The sequence below is a fragment of the Pelodiscus sinensis genome, chromosome 17 (assembly GCF_049634645.1).
Source record: "Pelodiscus sinensis isolate JC-2024 chromosome 17, ASM4963464v1, whole genome shotgun sequence".
NCBI lineage: Eukaryota > Metazoa > Chordata > Testudines > Trionychidae > Pelodiscus > Pelodiscus sinensis.
Genome location: NC_134727.1, coordinates 17,882,714 through 17,905,229, shown reverse-complemented (window position 1 = coordinate 17,905,229; position 22,516 = coordinate 17,882,714). Strand labels below are relative to the sequence as shown.

Here is a 22,516-nt window from a genome sequence, read left to right as displayed (position 1 = left end):
AGATGATACATCTGAACCAAAGTTTCCCAGGTAAACTTGTGTATGTATACCCGCACTCATGAGCTGCTCTTGGTGACTCACTGTGGGGGAAGGACAGAGGACGGAGGAGGGTTTGGGACAGAGTATCTTGTTCCCATGACAGGTGCAATAAAGAGAGGCACTGGCAGACATGAAAAATACAGAAGCCTGGCCAATGATATGGTTTATGACCATCCATCTTCTGTGATCAATAATAAATCTCTTCATTCTTGACCTTAGGGGTTTTTCTCTGGGATGATGTGTGGGGATTTTACTTCTCCTGCATTGTGTGAAGTTATCTTATTAAAACAGGAGATCCTTAGGACATCTCTAATTTCTATTAATACTTATTTGGAGGAGCAGTATGTCCTGATCACTTCTGGTCATTCTAGATCCCATGACCCTTTCTGTAAGGGGAGGAGGGTTAACCCTGGTTCCCCATTAAACCCCAATTAAGATCATTACATTCTGCCTGCCTAAAATTTCCTTGAATGTTGAGAATTGAATACATTATTTTCTTTCCCTTCTTGTAACCTGTGTAGATTTCACATCCAGTTTCATTTCCCCATGTATTGTTAAACTACAGCCATAGTCCACCCGAAAGATGGGGCTGTATTTCAATATTTTATAATGTGCCATGGGATGAAAAATGTTACTAAAATGTAAGGGTCTGATTTCAAAGGAGCTGTTTTCTTGCAGAATGTAATGAACTCTCTTTGGGCCTAGCCCACAGGGCACATATCAGGCAATTTTTGAACCTCTGGGAATCTGGCCTCATCTGGAGGCTGTTTTAACTTACGGTAGGTTCCCATCCTACTGTTGCATCCAGGAAGAGCCAGAGTGGATAGCATTCTAGCCATTCCCCTAGCATACACCTGCTCTGGGGAATCGTCTATAGATCAGGGCTACTCAATTTTGCAAACCCTGGGGGCCACAATGATACTCACAGCACATGACGAGGACCGCAACTTAAGTGTGGTTGCATATACAGGCAGTCCCCGGGTTACGTACAAGATAGGGACTGTAGGTTTGTTCTTAAGTTGAATTTGTACGTAAGTCAGAACTGGCGTCCAGATTCAGCCGCTGCTGAAACTGACCAGCAGCTGACTACAGGAAGCCTGAGGCAGGGTTTCTCTGCCCCGGGCTTCCTGGAATCAGCCGCTGATCAGTTTCAACGGCGGCTGAATCTGGACGCCTGGGACAGAGCAGCTGGGGCGCTGCTGGGTAGGTCCCCGCAGCGCCGCACCTCGGCGCTGCAGGGACCAACCCCGCAGCACCCCAGCTGCTCTACCCCAGGTGTCCCCAAGTCAGCTGCTGCTGAAACTGATCAGCGGCTGATTCCAGGAAGCCCGGGGCAGAGTAACTCTGCCTCGGGCTTCCTGTAGTCAGCCGCTGGTCAGTTTCAGCAGCGGCTGACTTGGGGACGCCTGGTGCAGAGCAGCTGCTCTACCACAGGCATCCGCAAGAAAAGCCTGGTCTGCTGCGGGGGACGGGGGTTGCACTAGCTGCACCCCTCCCCCCCCCCAGCAGACCAGGGAGACGCGGGTGTCGGGACCGAGACGCGCCGTGGTCCCGCCGCCCGCATCCTCTGCGGCTTTGCTCCGCGTCTCCCCGGTCTGCTGGGGGGCCCCACAGCAGACCAGGGAGACGCGGAGCAAAGCTGCAGAGGACCCGGGCGGCGGGTCCGCGGCGCGTCTGGGCAGTCCTGCCACCCGCGTCCTCCACAGCTTTGCTCCACGTCTCCCTGGTCTGCTGGGGGCCCCCATAGCAGACCGGGGAGACGTGGAGCAAAGCCACGGAGGACCCGGGCGGCGTGACCGCGGCGCGTCTGGGCGGTCCCGCAGCCCGTGTCCTCCGCGGCTTTGCTCCGCATCTCCCTGGTCTGCTGGGGGGGGGGGTACCCTCCAGCAGACCAGGGAGACGCGGAGCAGCTTTTCTCGACCCGGAGGACGCTGGCGGCGGGACCGCAGCGCATCTGGGCGGTCCCACCGCCCGCGTCCTCCGGGGCGAGAAAAGCCCCGTTCGTAAGTACGGATCCGACATAAGTTGGATCTGCGTAACCCAGGGACTGCCTATACATGCAAATATATATGCAAATAGATTCTTTCACACTGATAGGCATGAATACAAAGATTAAGGCAAGACTACCCAACACACAAGCCCCATTTAACTCAGTTCTGCTGATATTAATAAAATGCAATATTTACCCGATTTTCCACCCATATGACAGCACTTTTAATGAGCAATGACAGTCCAAGAATTTAACTACTAAAATGCATATCAACAGAAGACCATTATATTGACTTGCCGTTGTGGACCGTGTTTCCAGCAGAGGCCATGTTCAAAGGATCCTACCCACAGGCTGCGTGTTGAGCCCCATGTAAACCCAAATTGCACTGTGGGTCACAAACAAACAGGCCGCGAGCCGCATGCGTGTTGAATAGTCCTGATATAGAGGATTCCCTAGATGTCGGTTAAGGTCAACTTGTAGCCCTTTTATTAGACTGTAACCTTTTTGGGGTTTGTGTTTGCACAGCACCTAGCACTGTGGAGTCCGGTCCATAATTGGCTCCTAGGCACTGTTGCTATACAAAGAATAAGGTACAGTGACTTATGTACCTGTAAGGGAGATGCAGCAGTGTCCTGGAACCAAGTTCTCTTGCAAGCCTTTTTGCTAGAGCAGTGGGAGGAAGGGAAAGGTTTAGTTTCTTTGATGACACTTTCTATTGTTTGAGGGAACATTTGCTAGGAAGCCAGGATGCAAGGAAAAGGAAATGTGAAGGCAGAGCAGCCAAGTCCTTTGCAGGAATCTACTCACTCCTTGAAGGTTACAGCTTGTCATCTTTGTAATTTACTTGAAATGATTGGTGTTTCTTTTGTTCTCCTTTTGTGGTGGTTGCTCTGATAAGCCCTGAGGGATTCTTCCCGGGCACAGATCTGGAACAATTACAGCTAAAGAAATAAGGAAGGTAATGTCCCGTTTTCCATGTTCCATTTCCATTAATCAGCATATTTGCCTGGTTACTGACAGCTATTCAAGACTTTGTCATTGTAACTGATGAGATCTTTAAATGGCTACAAATACATAGTTACGATTTGTTATTGAACTGCATAATGAGTGACAGGGTTCATGGTCTGGCCTGTTGCCTCTGGAGACTTGGCTTCCAATTCTGATGTGACCACAAGTGAGAATAAATTGGATGGTCTCATCTAATGCTTCACTGGACACTTAGCCACAACTCAGGCACCACAGTATTCTACACAGCCCTGAGTGGTTCGCAGGACTGGAATAGCCCTGGGAGCTGCAGTTCATTGCTTTGGCAGAGCTGTGCATTGCCAGAAATAGCCAGGAGGGTGCTATACACTGAGTTTTGTACACTGCAGATAAGATTGCTCATGATCCATGGACATTACATTTACTCTCCAGCATTATAAATGATTCTCACTAATCAGCTTTGAAACGTGAGTAGACTAAGGAACTTTTAGCTAGCAGCAGGAGGTAGGGTTGCCAGATGGATTAACCAAAATTACCAAACACCCCACCACCACCAAAAAACAAAAAACAAAAACACCAGGGAAACAATTCTGTTGAGGAAAAAAAAGGGGGGGGGGACCAAAGTTATTTGGCAAAAAAAAAAAAAGACCCCGAGAGCCAAGGACTTGGCTGTCCTGCCTTCACATTTCCTTTTCCTTGCATCCTGGCTTCCTAGCTAAATAAATAAATAAATAAATAAAATTAAACAGCATGGATCCTTTAATAAATGCCTTTGAGGCTTTTTTGCCCTAAAACACTGCCAGCAGCCACCGTGTCTCCCTGCTCCAGGCCAGACAGCTCCCCTGCAGAACCAGGTAAGTGCCCAGGATTTTCGCCTCCTGGCCAGGAAAAAAAATCAGAAAATACAGGACATGTTAGGTGTCCTGTATTTTCTGAATTTTTTTACCCGACAGGAGGCGAAAATACCGGGTTGTCTGGGTCAATACCGGACACCTGGCAACGCTAGCAGCAGGAGCCCCGAGAACAATTAGAAGCTTCAGGGGATAGCCAAGTTAGTCTGTACAGGATAAACATAAAAAGCAACAAATGGTCTGGTAGCACTTTATAGACTAACAAAACATGTAGATGATATCATGAGCTTTTGTGGGAACAGCTCATGGTCATCTGAAGAAGTGGGCTGTGCCCACGAAAGCTCATAATACCATCTACATGTTTTGTTAGTCTATAAAATGCTACCAGACCATTTGTTGTTTAAGAACAATTAGGTTTGTCTACACTGCAAAGAAAAACCCAAGGCACTGAGTTTCAGATCAAGGTCAATTGAATTGAGCTTGTGGGGCTCAGACTAACAGTAGGAGTGTAGATGTTTGGCTCAGACCTGCCTCCTTTGTTGGGTTTCAGAGCCGGGCTCCAGCCCTAGTCTGAACATCTACATGGGTATTTTTAGCCTCACAATCCTGAGCTAGCTGACCTGGGCTCTGAGACTTGGCACAGAAGATTTTTTTTTGCAGCGTCAACATACCCTTAGTGGATGTACAGCAGGGTACATTTGCATCCTTGTTTGCCATAAACTTACACTAGCACTTTTGTTGGTAAAACTTTTGTCAGTCAAGGGTGTGAAAAAATATACCCTGAGCTACTTAAGTTTCACTGACAAAAATGCCAAGTGGACAGCACTGTGTCAACGGGAGAGCATCTGTCACCAACATAGCCACTCATTGGGGCTGATTTATTATGCTGGCATGAATGCTCTCCTGTCAGCATAGAGCATCTACATGGGAGACCTTACAACAGTGAGGCTGTGCCTCTGTAAGGTCTGGAGTGTAGACATAGCCCAAGTGTTCCTAGGAAAATAGGTTCTGTTTTAAGTGTGCCAATAATATATTTTAATTAGCATGCCTTAAACTCTATTTTATATGGGGTTTAATGCCTTTTTTAAAATGTGTGACCTGGCCATGACTGAGAATGGGTGTCCCAGAGAAATGACACAATTTGAGAATAATAGTCCCTGAGGGAATGAAAGTTAGGGACTTCTGGGCTGTGTCTAGACTGGTCGGTTTTTCCGGAAAATCAGCCGCTTTTCCAGAAAAACTTGCCAGCTGTCTACACTGGCCGTTGAATTTCCGCAAAAGCACTGACTTCCTACTGTAAGAAATCAGTGCTTCTTGCGGAAATACTATTCTGCTCCTGTTCAGGTGTAGACAGCTCAGATTTGTTTTCCGCAAAAAAGCCCCAATCGCGAAAATGGCGATCGGGGCTTTTTTGCGGAAAAGCGCGTCTAGATTGGCACGGACGCTTTTCCGCAAAAAGTGCTTTTGCGAAAAAGCGTCTGTGCCAATCTAGACGCTCTGTTCTGAAAATGCTTTTAACGGAAAACTTTTCCGTTCAAAGCATTTCCAGAAAATCATGCCAATCTAGACGCAGCCCTGAGGTACCAGAGGATACCATAGGCCTAGTCTACACCTAAGAGTGGCTGGACCTAGCTGCATTGCTCAGGGCTGTGAAAAATTTCATGTCCTGACCTACATAGTTATATTGACCTAACCCCACTTTAGAAACTCTAGCTTTCACCTCTTGGAAAAGTGGATTAAGTACGGTGGTTAAAAATCATCTTCCATTGCTGCAGTCATTGTCTACACTACAATGCAACAGCGATTCTAGCACTTAGAAACAAAACATTCTGATCTGGGTAGATGGGTTCCCAGCCTCTATAAACAGCCAAAATGGAGTAATTATTCTGAAATAAAAGTGACAACGAGTATCCTCATAGGGAGTTATTTTAATAGACATTGTAGAATAATTTATTCTGGAATAGCTATGCAGTCCATTTCTCCTCACTCATAAGTCCTGTCCCAAACCCCATAGAAGTCAATGGAAGACTTGTTCACTGACATTAATGGGTTTTAAAACAAATCCTTAACTTTTCTATGCTATGGGTGCTTTGAGAACTTTGAATGAAAAATACTATAGAAATTAAGATTTACTCTCTAAATGCCCAGTTCTGAGCGTTTTCTCTTGAAGTCCTGCTGGAATTTAGAGGTTTTAGGAAAGGACATTTTTTTAAAATCAGCTGGCTACAGACACAGGATTAAATACCAATAATGCAAGAGTTACAGTATTACTTGCTGTAGTCAGTTTTTTGTTTGGGGTTGTTTTCGTAATCACAGAGAATTAGAGGCTGTTCTCAGACTTTGTGATTCTGGATGGGATGAGGGGAAGACCACTATCCATATTTTACATTGAAAAGATGCTGTAGGTGAAGGACTTGAACCATGGTAGTTTGTCAGTGGGAGGGATATATATATATATATATATATATATATATATATATATATATATATATATATTTTGCTAGCTCTGTCGCTCACTAGGTAAGTCTGTCTGAACTCCATCTAGTTTCCTATTTTAGACATTGCTATGACTAGTGGTTCCATTCTGTGTTGGCTGCTGCAGCATAACCACAATCTTCTGAGTCTGAGGGTTCATGGCAGAGCCAAATTGCTGGTGTGATCTACTCCTTTTTTTGGCTACCCTGTTGCGTCTCCAAGTGCCAAGCTAGCTGTGTGATTGCAGTATGCACTCAGGCTGGTCTGTTACCCCAGAATCCTCTTCAGACTCTCCCAAAGCAAATGTGCATGACACCTAATAGATGGCTAACTCAGTGGGTGCAGTGAGGGGGAGCTATCCAGATGGGTTGTTAATAAAAGGCTGCATGAAAGACTAGAACAGTTACCAGTCACCAGGAGACATTTCCCCCATTGTTAGGACTTATACACTGCAGTGCACGTGATCCCGTCAGTGTAATTCCCTTGATCATTATCAGCTAAAATGGCAGCTGATGGATGAAGCAGCGGGAGCGGAAGTGCTGGGAAAGCAGCAGGCTCAGCTCTGGCCAGGTGGTGGTGTGCAGAAACCGTGCATATAGCGTGGACACCTCAGCAATGGTTTGCTCCCTGTATCCCGAGGGTGGGGGCTTACAGATGTTCTTGGAGAGGACTGGGAGCACTTTGATCCCGCTTCTCTTCAGCCTGCCAGATAAAAGACCATATCTTAATTCAGATGGAAATTCTGAAAGAAATCCAGGGAGGCCTCCCTTCCACCAGAGTGCTCCAGGAAAGCTCCCACCTGGGACAAAAGGGAAGCTGCATTTCCAGAGTCATCGAGCCCTTATTCTCTCTGCTGAAAGGTCTGACCACTGTAAATTGTAATACCAGCACCTACTTGCTAGGACCTGCACCAAAAGCACCTAGTAGCGTCCTCTAGGTCCTGTTGAGCAGAGTGTCAAGGATGTTTAAATCACTGCTAGCTCAGAGTAGATTTTAATGGGTGTCTTGAAGGTGAAAGGCTTTAGTATAATCCTTTGGCAAACCCCTGAGCCAGCCAGTCTAGCAGATCTGACCTTCTTAATATGCTGCAGCTAAACCTGAATGTCTCTCTGAATATAGTGTGCAGCAATTGTAATCCTGACCCGAGCTATGAGGTTTACATATAGCACATCTCTAATCATGCTAAGTGTTCCCACTGCATCTACTTTAAATGCTCTGCTATGAAATTCAATTGCAACCACCTAATTCTGCATGTCTTCTCGGCCTCCAAAGCTAGTGCAATCACATTCACCTCTAGCTGCTTAGCAGTGAGAGTTACCATTATCTCTTGCTAGCTCCCAATATTAAAGCTGCCACACACTTCTGGGAGAGAGAGGGAAGGGGAGGAGATCTATTGCAGTGAATTTGGCATACATTGAAAAGGGGCAAGGCAACATTGTCATAGCACATTGACTTTCATTTTTGACTGATTGTCATTCCAGTGCCTCCCTGTCCCTTGTACCTTCCAGCCATGGGGCTGCCAAGGGACAATCAGAGATGGGACTTAGGACAGACCTGTTTCACCTGTTCAAATATTACCGTATACACAGACACCCTCATTTGTCCAGTATTGTTGGGACTCTGCAAAGAACAATGGATTGGATTGGATTGGATTGGATTGGATTGGATTGGATTGGATTGGATTGGATTGGATTCAGCTCGGTAGGGAACGTGTATCCCCAGTGCTTGGAGAAGTAGGTGTATCATGGTGGGGATTCACTGGGGTGGAAATGGGGAGAGAGTCACCATCAAATTCCAGGAGATCTTTGGAGAGGACCTGGCTAGCTGACACTGCATGAGAAAAGCACTTGATCAGGTACCTTGCACTGACCTGAATTTCCCCAATGTGGGTTATGCTCACTCAGTTTTGAGACTGAACTGAGCCTTATCTGTGAAATTCCAACTTTACTAAAGTTGGAGGGAAAGATCCCAAGTACTGCACAAGGACCAAGATTTCATCTTACATGTTTTAAAACCATTCCTGGTATGAATAATCCTCTATTAAAATTGAAAAATTTGTCAAAATTGACCCACGTTTTCAAAAGTAACTAGGTGTGCTGGTTGCTTTTAGGAGGTCAAACTGAGACACTTTTAAAGGGGCCTGATCTTCAGAAAGTGCTGAGCATCCATCCTCTGAAAATCAACCCCTTTACTGCATGTCAATATAAAAACACTTTTAAAAATGAGGCATCCAGAATCACTAGTCAGTGAAAAATCTTGGCTTCTTAACTTTGTTCTTACCTTGTATGATGTTTGTTTATAATTTGTACTTCACAGGGCTTGGACAGTGTAGCTAAATTGCTCAGTTTCTGATTCATTTCACATCTCGTTCGCTTGCACAAGCACAATGATCCTGAGGTTGGGTTCACTGCACTGCAAGTCAAGAGTTAAATTCCAAACCCAAAAGCTGTACTCACTGAAATTACAAAATAAAGAACAAAATGACCCTTTATGTTTTGTAACAGCCTCTCCTTTAAAAAAACCCCTTCAAAGCCAGGCCTAATTTGGAGAGAATATTTGACACGGTTTGTTTATCTGACAATTTTCTAAACATCTCAACATCCTAACAATATGTGGCACCTGTATCAATGTTTTCAGCTGAACAAATTGCTTCTCAAAGTAGGACATGGTTCACTGTCCCCATTTTACAGAGGAATAAGGTGCCAGATTCTTATCTGAGCTATTGTCTACATTACGGAAAGTTTCCCAGGGTAAGCACTGATTGATCTCCCTGAATTGGTGAAAGTGACCCCTGCAATGAACTGATTGCCAATTGGGCAACAATGAATGGAAATTACCCTTGTATTTTGTAGGGTAGGACTCAGTTGGTACAAGCCTAATGGATTGATTGTCCATGTGGATATAACTAGCTACAGGTAGAATGTAATCTGTGCAAATAGTCCTTTCAGTGCTATCTTACAATGCATCAACTTTCATAAATGATCTGGCTGACAACTGCTCACCTCTGCCTGGATTGATGAGATGAGATCAGAATCTGGCCCAAAAGGACTTGCCTACAGTCAGAGAGTGAGTCAGTGGCAGAATCGGAAGGCATTTCCAGAACCACCTGTTAAAAACCAAAAGGCGGGTAAATAATGATGAGGAAGGTAATTGAGTTAAATAAATACACAGAGGTGGAGAACCTCTATCTAGCCCATAGATCCATGCACTTCATCAGTGCTAGCTGCTGGTGGGCTGCAGGATGGTTTGTTTACTGAGCGTCCATAGGTACAGAGCCCCACAGCTCCCAGTTGGTGAGGTTCAACATTTCCAGACAATGGGAGCTATGGGAAGCGGTAGTCTGGCCTGCAGGTTCCCCACCCCGATACAATTACTAGCATTCTCTCCTTTCCCCCATTCGCAGCCCCATAGCCCATCTGCTCTTCTTTATTATTCTTACTTTCTACACAAATGTAGTACTTACGAGTGGGAAGCATTGCCTACTATTGAGAACCCAGGAGAGGTATCTAGTTTTCCAAGGTTTCTGGAGCTTGTTTTGTTTTGCAGTTATGAAGAGTAACCCCCTGCATATTGTCTCTGGCCTTTATTGCTGCTGACAACATCTGGCAGAAGGGTTACCAGTGGCAGGAATTTACAACTCAATTTACTTAGGAGCTCTATGCTAGTAGGTGGGGTTATTCGAGCAGAATAAAAGCTTGTGTCACCAAGGGAAAGGGTGACATCATGCCATCGATTTTTAACCAGAGCACCCCACTGATTCCAGTGAAGAATATGACCCAGGGTATGTCCATAACTACCAGCCCTGGTTGTCAGATGCATTAGCTCTGATTGAGCTACTGCACAAAAAACAGCAGTGTGTCCAGCCAGGTGGCATGGGCAGTAACTCAAACTACCCACTTGAGTGCACTCCCTGGAGGTTGGGCACTTATCTTGTGCTGCCACCATGGCTGTGCTGCTATCTTTAGCATGCTAGTTTAGTGAGAGCTAGCATGAATCTGTTTGCCTGGGCTGGAAGGCATGCTCCCAGCTGCAATGTAGACATATCCACAGTACATACCTGTGTGGGTACGAGTGCAGCAACGTGGACTGGCAAGGACATTTTGCCGGACATAAGCAGTTTTCAGGAAACTTCAGAAGCCTAAGCTATTGGACCGAGGCTCTTTAAGACCATCTTCCACAGATTCAAAGCTCTGGTCTCCATCCTTAAACTGCTGAGTCTTGAAGAGGGTGTGGTTTTGTCTGTATTTAACAGCTGAGATAGCAGGTTAGGGCCATGTCTCCCTGGGGAAAATGTTAATATTAGCTGCTAAAAACAAACTTGACACAATAGGTTTATGGAAAATGGACAATATTAATGTAGAGATAATTCTCACAGGGCAGTAGATTTAGTTAATTGTTTTGTCACTTCTTCCCCCCTTTGTTCTGTTAATTAGATCATATGGAAGAAAACAGGATCTTTGCTCATGTTTTCTTATTGCTCCCTACCAGGGGAGCCAACAGCCTCACAGGGCCCCTGGACAAAGTGGGGAGAGAAGCTGCCCTTGCGCTCCCAGAAGGGTCAGCGTCTCAGGTGGAAGGGATGGGGTTTGAGGCAGCCAGCCCTCAGGAGTGCACCATGCTGGCCCCCCAGCCCTTACAGCCTTGGTGCTCGGGCAGTAATTTAAAGGACCTGAGACTCTGGGTGTTGGTGCTGATGCTGATGCTGCTGCCACAGTAGTGACAGTGGGAGCTAAGAACTCCGGGTCCTTTAGAATCACTCAGTCCCCCTTCCCCCCCACCCCAGCCTGGTAGGCAGGCCTGCTCCCTATCTACTGCTTTCTTACCGGAAGTCATAACCCTCTGCCTCTGATGCAAAAAGGAACTATTGTGCTACCCCAAGGAGAGATTTAGGACTTTAGATGAAGCCTCTATAGGCCAAATAGTTACACTGGTATAACCCCTTAACTTCACTTGAAGCACTCCTGATTTTCCCTGGAGTAACTCTGAGAGTGGAGTCAGAGTACAGGGTTCTCCCATCATTGGAGGTAATCCGCTCCCCAAGAGGCAGTCAAAGTCGCTGGCAGAATTCCCAGGTCTACATTGGGGTTAGGCTGGCATAGCTACATCTCTGAGGGGTGTGGGTTTTTCAGCCCCCCCGAAGCTATGTCTACACTACAGAGTTTTTCCGGGATACCAGAAGTATTCCAGAAAAACTCTGCTACGGCTAGGGAACGCGTCCGTTTTTTCAGATCAATTTCCGAAAAAGCAGGTGTGCTCTTTTGGAATTCCTGCTTTCCTCATTTTATGAGGAATAAGGGCTCTTCCAAAAGAGGAGGTTTTTTCCACATTTGTCCCCATATAGATGGGCCAAATGTCAAGAAAGCCTGTTCCGGAAAAAAGTACGTAAATTGCAATTCGCAATTTGTGTACCTTTTTCCGAAAAATAACTGGAGAGTAGACATAGCCTGACGGATGTAGCTACACTGATGTTACTTTGCAGTGTAGGCCAGCCCTGAGAGCCAGGTTTATCTCTGTTATTACAGGTGCCAGCGTAAAGCCAGAGGGGAGGCAGTTTGAACTGACCACATTAAGAAACTGCCAGAGGTGGGATTGACCCCCCCCCACACACACACACTTTGTACATTCTAGGACTGCTCCACTTGCTCCTCTCTTGCAGTGGCCCTTATTGGGCTTTGCAACAGTGCTAAATCACCAGGGTGTAAGATCAGCCTGGTTCCACCTTCACCTCAGCCTGGAACACACCCACCTACGATTGCAGGGGAGGAGCTGCTTCTGCACCTAGCAGAGGATCAGAGCTATACTGGGAATTATTCCTGGGGTGAGGCTGGCTTAGATATGTCCTGTGGCCCAGACTAGCAAGCACAATGGTCATGAAAGGCAACACTGAATGGGGCCCTGAAAGTTGTACGAGCATTTGTAAGGAGCGGAGACCCTAGCCTTGATGCTGTTCTCATTCTCTCACACCCATGTAAATCCAGGATCACTCCCCTGGAACAAATCTCTTTTAAAATAGCATGAAGATGAATCAGGACGAGCACTTGCGCAATGCCTTTAAATAGAATGGGCCAGTAATAGCCATGTTATGTAGAAGGCATTCTTATTACTATTTATTTATCTGTATTGGGATAGCACCTAGGAGCACCCCTCGCTGACCACGGCCCCATTGTGCTAGGCGTTGCATAAGTGCAGAACAAAAAACAGCCCCTGCCCCAAAGAGTTTACATAAGCATTCCTTTAAAGCAGCAAACTTGTTTATTTCTTCTTCAACATGCATTTTGGATAAATGCCTGTGAATTTCTATGCAAACCCCTCTGGAAAAGGCTAAATGTGCAGCCTCTTGCACAAATAGTTTAATTAAAAACTGCTACCGTCCTTTAACTGCAAGGAAAGCTGGAAGTAGGTACGGTAAGTGCTTAAAAAGAAAAAAAGTATCCACTGTATGTAACAGAGCTAGTTCTCTCTCGCTCTCTCTCTCAAAAATATTGAGCTGTAAGATAGAATTCGTCCCACCAAACACCCACTGAGCACATTTTTAAAATCTGGTTTCTCAGCCTTCCAGTCAAGTACAAGCAGAATCTAACTACGTTCTCCTTGCTTTCTGGAACTGGGCCCTGTTTCATGAAATTAAAAGGGGAAGGGAAAAAAATCCAAGGCAAAGATGCTCTTCTCAACAAAGAGAACAGTATTTGCGACAGCTTCTGCAGCATTCCTGCAACATGATGTCGTTCCTTGAAGGCTCTTAGCTAGAGATTGATTGTCTGAGCAGAGAATTGCACAATTCAAAAATGTTTAAGCCATGCTTTCACGGACTGTTTACTATGAGGCTGAATAAATGGCCATGTATGTATAAATAAATCTGTAAATGATATCTTATGCTATGGTTTCTGAGTGGAACTGGGCAGATTGGACCCTTTATCACTTGGATTTGTCTGGTCTGTAGTAATGATGGTAGCATGCCACACACACAGGTAGGGCTGGATGTTAAAATTCTAAAAGGACAATCTCTGGAAGAAATTATTTAACAGTTTATGAAACAAACTATCTGTTTATATCTAGTACTAGGGCTATACCTGGTGCTTTACAAGGAGAATAGGCACAATATGTGTCCAAAATTCTCATTCTGGAAATTCTTATTCACCCTAGTCCTCCCTAAAGTCAATTGGACTCTTTAGGTAAGGGTTACGCACACAAGTAAAGGTTGGAAGGCTCCAGCCCTCGGCTAGGTATGGTGTGACACAGTCAGATGCCATTAGCTCAGCAAAGCTGAGAGGGAGGTTTGCATAAAACGAAGAGTTAAGGGTGCTGATTTAGGCAGGACTTATATTGTGTTAGCTCCATTTTGTTTTGGCTGGTTCTAAGGATGGCAATGTAACGTTTGCAGTTTTGACTACCTGAATTCACAGTAACACACCACCCATTTCTCCCTTCCACCATCGTCAAAAGGAAATTGCTTCCAGCTGTACAAAGGCTATAGATCAGATGAAAGTCCTTACAACACTCTAATGGCACAACTGACTTCTGTGTACACAGAAGGGCTCCACTGTCCATAATTGCTTCCTAATGATCAAAAAACCACAGTCTGGATTGCCCTCTCTCTGGCTCAAATCAGTGGAAGGGGGCAAAAACTTCAGAACTCCCCTGAGATGGGAATCTCTCCACTGGAGACCGGAGGGTTTTCTCTGACTCTCCCACATGGAAGCGCATTTGCAAGACATCAGTGGGAGATCATTTGGATCCCAACCCCCAAAGGGCCCTCTCCGTGGACAAGGAAGGCAGCTGTAGAAAACACTGACACTATCACCTTCCACCCAGGATAGAGAAATCCCCATGTGGAATTTTATGTGGGTACAAATACTAGCATTGGGGAGCTTATATTTGAGGTGCTCTGCCACTTGCTCCATCTCACTTCAATGCAGGATTATACCTGGTATGGGGTAAATAAGACTCAAAAGCTGCCTGTGGCCTTGCACAGATTCTTATTCTTTTCAAATCTGCGTGGATTGCTCTGAGAATCCACAGCAAGCATCATGATTAATCTATTCTCCACTGACAGCTGATGGTGAAGTAGAGACCCTGGCCTTGAGCTCTCAGTTCCTTTCCTAATCAGTTGCATGCAGGGACAAAGGGAGTGAATATATCATAGGTACAACAGAAAGACGCATGTGTCTAGGGCGTCCTATGAAATCATGGTAACCACGAGAACCGCAGTCAGATGGTTTGAGATGTTTATCCAGAGCCCTTGAGATGCGTGGTGCAGCTTTGAGTCATCACTCACCCAGTTTGTGTTTGATGCATTTAATGGAGAACACAAGGCTGTAAGAACAGAGAATTTGGTTTTCAAATTAAGCTTGCACACAAGTGCTGGCAGCCCTGCATGAATTTTTCCTCCATGAATTTAGGGTTTATGAAAGTTTTGTGTTCACAGATTGCCTGTGGAGCTACACAATAGGCACAGCTGCCAGAGAACATGTAAGCTTTCTACACTGCTGATCTAGATCACTTCGAGGGGCCAGCTCTTGGCCCTTCCAGTCCCTCGCTATCTGCTCAGACTACCAGCAAGAAGGACAGTTTGTGCTCAGGGTGTATGTTTATCCCGTGGGGACTGAACTCTCTGCATGTAAATCATCTGAAAGTCATCAAAGGAGAACTACCTGTGACCATGGTTGACTCAGGAAAGATTTGAACTTGTGATCTAGAGTAGTATTTCTGAAAGTGTTCTGCAAAAACACTTTGAGAAACACACTAACTGGCCACCCCGGTTTGTTTATTTACTGGCGCCGTGGCCATGGAGCCTTGCGGCTCCCATTGGCTCCGTTTCATTCTTTGCAGCCAAGTGGAGCAGCAGGAAGTGATGGCCCAGCCCACGCCGCTTCCTGCGGATCCATGACCATGGCGCCAGTAAATAAACAAACTGGGGCGGCCAGTTAATGTGTTTCTCAAAGTGGTTTTGTAGCACACTTTCAGAAACACTGATCTAGAGGTTCCATATCCCCATACCTATTCCAGCTCATTCAGCCTCCCCACTACCTATTTTTCCTTTTAATATGTAGTGAATTGAGCAGACGGGCATATTGCCATTCTCATGTGATTTCCAGAGAGTAATGCCAGTGTAACAGCTATACACACTCGCTCTGCCATGGCAAGGCCTTTCTGTGTCATATGAACACACCAAGCTCCCCATCAGCTCCTGTCTGTCCACACAACAAAAAATAAAGAAGACCAATAGCAGCAAATTTGAACCTAGGTCAACTGACTCTGGCTTGTGGGGCTTGCGCTACCTAGTTGAAAATAGCCATGTGGATGTTTGGGCCTGAGCTCTGAAACTCAGAAGGGGATTTCAGAGTCCAGGCTACACTGCAATAGCTACGCTGCTATGTTTAGTGCTGTATGAGCCTAAGTCAGTGGGCCTAGCTTCTCTGAGAATCATTGCCATGGGTCAATTTTTTTTGTGACGTACTCGTACCCTAAGATATAAAGTATTAGTGTATTTTAAATTCCTCTTGTAAACCCTGCCTGGGTGCAGAAACAGATAACAGTTAAGAGATCTCAATGCATAGGCAGTCTTAAATCTTGTGATGTTTGGCTATCTTGCTGGTTTCTGGCTCACCTTCGTCCCCACTCGTACCCCAAAGGGCTCTCTGAGATCACTGCTGGAAGCCTGGCTAACTACATTCTACAGGAGTGGCCTTCCTCTCCTTGCTGGTGTTTGGGGAAAAGCCCATTTGTAGTCTGTTCCAGGGTTGATCGATTATCCATCCCAGCTGTGTTCCACTTACAGCAGATTTCTCTTTGCAGGTACACTAGGCTACGTCTAGACTGCAACTAAAATAGAAAAAAGATACGCAATTTGCGCTATGAAAATTGCATATCTTTTTTCGATTTAATTTCAAAAGAGGCTATTTCGAAATTTGGTGGGTCCACATGGTGCCCAATTTCAAAATAAAGTGCTCTTTCGAGCCATCCCTTATTCCTCGTAGAAGGAGGTTTACAGGGATGGCGAAAGAGTGCCTCCGTTATTTCAAAAAAAAAATTGAAATAGCGGATGCGTTCCTTGGATGCAGTGTTGCTATTTCGGGATACTTCCAGTATCCCTAAATAATACTGCAGTCTAGACGTACCCATAGTTTTTCAAGGGGTTAGAAGAAATCCTCATGCCAGCAAATATAGATCCTGGTTCTTAATTTCCTCTGACCCTGTTTCACCCTCTGTGGGGATTTCTTATGCTACCAAAATTCCTCCCTGGGAGTTTGAATCCCATGACCCCATCTTCCTTGTCTGCACAGAGGCTGCCATGTTCTAACACCAGCCATGTTCTACAGGTGTTCAGCTATAGGTTGAGTGTCTGAATTCACTTGTGATAAAAAATTGTTCTACTCTGATGGCTGTTCAGATGTCATATGAAAATGACAAATGGCAAATCCCCATTTGTGTCAGTATTAATCAGAAATTACCCACAACAATCATACTTTGAAGCTCTCCTGACCTCTCTTCTCATTGACTGCCACACCCAATATTTCTGACCATTGTCCATTTACATTGTGTCTGGCATGAGACGTAGGCAAGATCTGTGTTCTGGGAATTTTTGTTAGCCTTGTATTAACCTATTGCAGAGAAGGTGACTGTTCAGTCAGATGAAGGAACAGTATGTGTCTGCCTTTTTTCACTTTTAAAAAGAATAATTTATTCTTATGTAACATCTTTCATTCAAAGATATTCAAAGCCCTTTTACAAACATTAACTAAAGAGGCTTTACAACACTCCTGTGAGATGTAAGGATGTATTACTGCTATTTTGCAGGGGAGGAAAATGAATCAGATAGCAGATAAGTGACTTTCCAAGGTCATCTAACAAGGTAGTGGCTGAGGATCCAGACAATCTGACTTATAGCTCCCTGCTTCACCACCAGAGTATAGTACCACGTCTTTGTATGTGCAGAATATAATTTATAATCCATACATGTGTGCTAAGAACTATTCAAATCATATTGTATTGCCACATAAAATGATGACTCATTTGATAACACAGCCTACAACTGATTCCTTTGTGTTAGAATTACATAGGCAACATTTGATTAAAAAAAAAAAGGGGAGGACATGTTATGCATCTGGTGAATGCTGAGATACATACGCTTTATTTTAATGCTTTCTGGGGCTGATGCTAAAGAGTGCATGCAGATTTGTGTGTTGATAGTGGTGCTGAGAGCAAATAGATGGTGACATCCCATTAAATAATGGGACTTGCCCATGTTTGTTTCCAAAAGGTATAGAAAATTTCTCCCAGGAAAAGGTATTTACCTGTAATTTATAAATAAAAGTTTTGGCCTAATGATTCGTCAGCTTATTGCCTTTGGCACCTGGGTTCAAATCCTGTGTTAGGTCCTGTGTTGTTGTGAGAACCTCTCTTTCACATCTGAAATGTAGGAGGGGAAAGACTAACTGGAAGAGAAGAGGGTGCAGCTAGATGAGCACAGGCAGCGGTGGGGGAAGGGAAGAGTACAAAAGTCTCATTTTAAGAGAAGACCCACATATATTTGATTTCAAGTTTAGTTTTGTTATAAATGTGAACCTTTTTAGGAGGCTCAGTACCTGCCTCGCAGAGAAAATGGAAATGCATTTTGGGATAGGGCTAGTATGAGCAGCACTGTGCTCAGTCAAATGTATTCTTAAGATGTATTGTTTTGCTATCTCCCTGACCCCTTTCATGTCAACCCATCCCTGCCCTTTGCCCCATTGAGGGTTTTGCAGGCAACTTGCCAAGGGCCGTGGTGTCTCCCCTATATTGTATCAAAGAAAGCACTTGCCCTCATTTGGTAACATAGGGGTGTTCAACTAGGCATTGCTTCTTCCTCAAATCAGAATCGCTCAGATCAAAGCATTGCAGGCAGGGATCTCTCATCATGGTGGGCTGCACTTCCATATTCAGATGAGGGTGTCAGCGCTGTGTGGCCACCTTGCTCACTCCTGCATCCTGCCCTGACCACCCAGCAGACGGAGCTGCACTCTCAGGCACATGAAATCAATAAAAAGCCCCACCAGCGCCAAATCTACTGTTCCTGGGCAAGAAACAGCTTCAGGTGCTCAGCAGCCAAGGCCAGTTCAAGAAGTTCTTCCAGTGGTGTGTACATTTTCCCACTGTTGTACTGGAAGTTCCTGCTTCCCTTGATTTATTTTATTTTATTTAGTTAAAGTTTCTTTGCATCATCCATGACTGTAAGAGTCCTGTGACTAGCACTTAGGAGCAGTGGAGGAAGGTAATTGCTTTCAGCATTTGGAATGTGTGGGTGGCAGGGTAGCTCTGTACAGCAACTGAGGCCATGATATACATGAATTCTTCCTAAAGAAATCTCTTAATTGCATATGATGGGAAGTGAAGAAACAGCTTTTACAGTGGGCTCTGCTATGATCAGCAGTTGCTATTCTCAATGCTCTCAGCATTCTTGGAGACAGTGAGATTAGAAAGTTGCAAGATGAGTAAAGATGCTTTTGCTTTATCTTTCCTTTTGATATTTAAATCAAATGGTTGAACCCCTTCTCTAATGACCCTCCCTCTGCCAAGACAGAATCAGTTAATTTATGCAGCTAATGGGGAAGAAAGCATGGGCTGCCAGTAAATGCATGATCTCTATTAGTAAACTCATCTATCATCAAGAACTGCTGAAGAAAGCCTTCTCTTTGTGTGTGTTTACAGTATTAAAGGAATTACTTCTATTATACTGTAATAGTGTATTCTGACTTCAGTATATTTGTTCCCAGAGATGAAATATGTCCCTACTACTTCATATCTCAGAGAATATTATTCTGCCATTTCTATTCCATTTTCAGCTAGTGTGATGCCCAAGTTAGCATTTCCATTCCTGAATGCCTGGTAGAGCTCCAGAAGACTCTACTAGATTGATTTTTTAAGAACATCTTTCATGCACAGCATGTGAAGATGCTTCTCAGATTGCCACTCCGAAGCTATCAGCAGGAAAGGAAGGTTTATGGAGAGAGAAGTGGCTTGTTGGCAGGACAAAGTATAAAAGAGAGGGATTGATTCATATACCTGCAACCCAAATTAGAGCAATGGGATAAGAGACTGAAGCTGGAGTGAGTGGACTTGGGGCGGGAGGCAGCAAAGTTAGAGTGGAGTGTGTTGGAAAGATTTCATGGACAGTTTGAAAGCCAACAGGGCAAATATTGAATCTGATTTCAAGATAGATAAGAAGCCCATGAGGCTAGAAGCGTGAGGCACCCCTAAATTCCAGCATGAGAGGTGTCTGTGGTAGCAATCTGGCCTTCCTGAAATTTCTGAGGACAGTTATTTAGGAGGCCAGAGAGCCAGGAGGAGGTGCAAGAAGATGAGAGAGAGACTGGAGTTCAGGAGAAGCACACTCCAAGGAAAAGGGAATTGATTCTGATCATATGCAGCAGCTCAAGAATAAACAAGAAGCTTGCCCCCACAGCAGCCAGAAAATCCCATCTCCCTGCAGAGTTGTGTTTTGTGGAAAGTAAAGATTCGATGGCCAATGTATAACACGATCCATAACAAGAAGAAATGATTCCTCTCCGCAAGCACTGTAGGTTCTGTCCTCAAAACAGAAACGGCCTACAACTTGTCAACACTTCATCTGGCTGCTATCAAAAGCCTGTAATTGTTTACTGCCTTTTGTGAGAAACATAAGAATGCTGAGTGGTAACAATGATCCTTTACTTCCATAGCAGTGTTCACCCCAAAACTCCCCATACTAAGGGGATTAACAGACAGCATATGAGTCATTTGATTCCATATATCAGTTTGGTGTCAATCAATGGAAATTTAGATGTTCCTGATAAATTATTCCTATCTCCTGAGAGATTATTTTTATATGATCGTCACATTGTGGCTTAGAAGCCAAATACAGCCCAAATAAAAATTCTTGTGTGCGCACATGTTGACAAGACACCTCTGAGTTACATCCCTGCCTATGCATCATGGCCCAGTTGTTTCTTTGCACTACTGAGACCCTAGGGCCAGTGTTCCCTTTAAACTGCATGTCAGCACAGCTTCAGAGGTGATTAGTCAGCCCCCTATGCATGGAGCCCTAAGCCTCTGACTGTGAAACTGCTGCTGCGCAGCTTAGAGGGAACACTGCTTATGACACTGTACCTTGAGCAGCATCCACACACCAAAATGACAGGGCTTAGACCTGAGACGTAGCAGGACTCTGGCAGTGACCAAGGGCCTAGGACCAGGGCCCTGAATGTTTACTGATGTGCCTGTTTTGTGTGTGGATGAAAATGGAGCCTGGGCTTACAGGGCAATAAAGCCCTTCATTGTGTTCCACTGTCAGGAAATGTGTTTGTGTGAAAAAGCTGTAAAAAAACTTCTCTGTCAGGGTAATCATGAGTCTAACAAAAATATTCTTGAATTGTGTTCGCAATAACATCTCCTATAGCTGAGGCTAAAAGATTTTTAAAATTCTCTTGGGCTTTTTTTATTAGTTTTGCACTACTCAGATAGTTGATTTCCTTTTTGCATGTCCCAGCTTGGAAAATGAGCCTGAACTGCTCAATTTAATTTTCTGTTTCCAAATCAATCAGTGTCCATTTCTGGTTCTCTTGCCCTTGCCTGCTGTGCTGGCTTTTGGGTACAATAGAGAGGGGGAATATTGCTCATGCTAGCTATATCACATTGGGGTAAGCTGTTTAATGATACATTACATTTAGGAAACTTGATTGCATTCCCTGAGCTGTAGCTGTGTCACCAAGATGTAGATTTGCATTTTACTTTGTCCTGGTTGTATCTGTTTTGGGGTGGTTTGGAAGACTCTGTGGGAAGGATTGTGCCTCTCCTGGTGCAGGTGCGTAAGGATGGGGAAGGAGGGACAAGGAGCATTTTCTCTATCTGGGGCCCTCTAGAGGAGAGTGCACAGTAGACATGTTTGAAAGCACAGGTGAGGTGTCGCTATAGCCTACATGCAGTGGAAGAAACCCAGACATAGAACAGCCCCTTTACCATTCCCCTTGCAATCTGAGGCTGTCATAAAATAACTGCCTGTACGTGCAGGGGGAATTATTTGCATTAGCTGAAGCCTCACCTTCAGTGCTCTCTAGTGGTATGGGGACTTTCTCTCAGTAGATAACATGACAGTACCTTTCCTCTTCCTTTGCCCTGAAGGGGCACACTGCTTCAATGAGTGTGCTCTTGTCCTTTGCAATTTCTGCATATTTGCAGCTCCGGGCAACCAAGCCAGTGGTACAACATATGTTAACCTAAGAAGACAGCAGATGGGTGCAAGCTCTTTTGAGAACAGCTGCTGGTGTCTCATTTGATAAGGCCTTTTGTAACAAATCTGAATCATGGCATAATACTGAGAATTAGATCTTTGTCCCCTCTGCTCTCATGAGCCTTCCTTGAGCAAGTTCTACATGCCTTAGCCTTTAGGATTGTCATTTAAGCTTCTATATAGCAGGCCTATGTAAATCTAGAGTCATTTCATTGCAATTGCTCTGGATTATTATCTCTGTAAAATAGATTTAACTTGCCCATCTCACCAGGAGTTGAATGGGTTGGAGGTGGGGGAACGAGGTGGTAGTATTGGTCTGATCTCCACCATCATAAGCTCCATGCTGATGAGACTCACAAATTAGATGCCTCTGGCTGTAGATGGCATAGATGCTCAAAATATGATTGTATATGCTCTCTGGGCTCCTTGAGCTTGGCCATAGGTGCTGGAACTCAGAATGCTGACAGTGCAGCAGTACTCCTGGCTTGAAGTGGTTTCCATCATATGCAAGGTCTACAGTTGGGTTCAATGGTTCTCAGAACCCCGACTGTACAGAATTATTCCAGTACTCTTGAGCTTGGTTCCCCAAGTTGTGTAACCCGGGTTCTTTGGGCTTCTCTCCTTGAGAGGGGACAAGAATAAACGGTATCTCCCAGCTGCAACTGTCTTGTGGCACCAGTACCAGACATTGCTCACAGCAGATTGGACAGATCTGTGATTCTTTCTCTCCCTTCTTACACAAGGAATGAAATAGCTGACAGTTACGATATCTAAAGTATCATCACTGGTGATCTGAGTTAACACCTGAGAGCAACTGTTCCAGATTTTGTGTGGTGCGGGCTTGGCCATCTCTGCACAGGTTACACTTGGTTCACATTTTTAAGGTTTTCCGTACTACTGTAACAGGTTGTCTCCTTGCTCCTCTAAATTTGC

The 22,516-nt window shown here is 44.8% G+C and overlaps 1 protein-coding gene across 2 annotated transcripts in view; it reads left to right on the top strand.

Moving 5' to 3' along the window:
• Positions 1–22,516, top strand: part of NEURL1B (neuralized E3 ubiquitin protein ligase 1B) — a 255,170-nt gene that overhangs the window by 175,105 nt on the left and 57,549 nt on the right. The window lies entirely within an intron of this gene.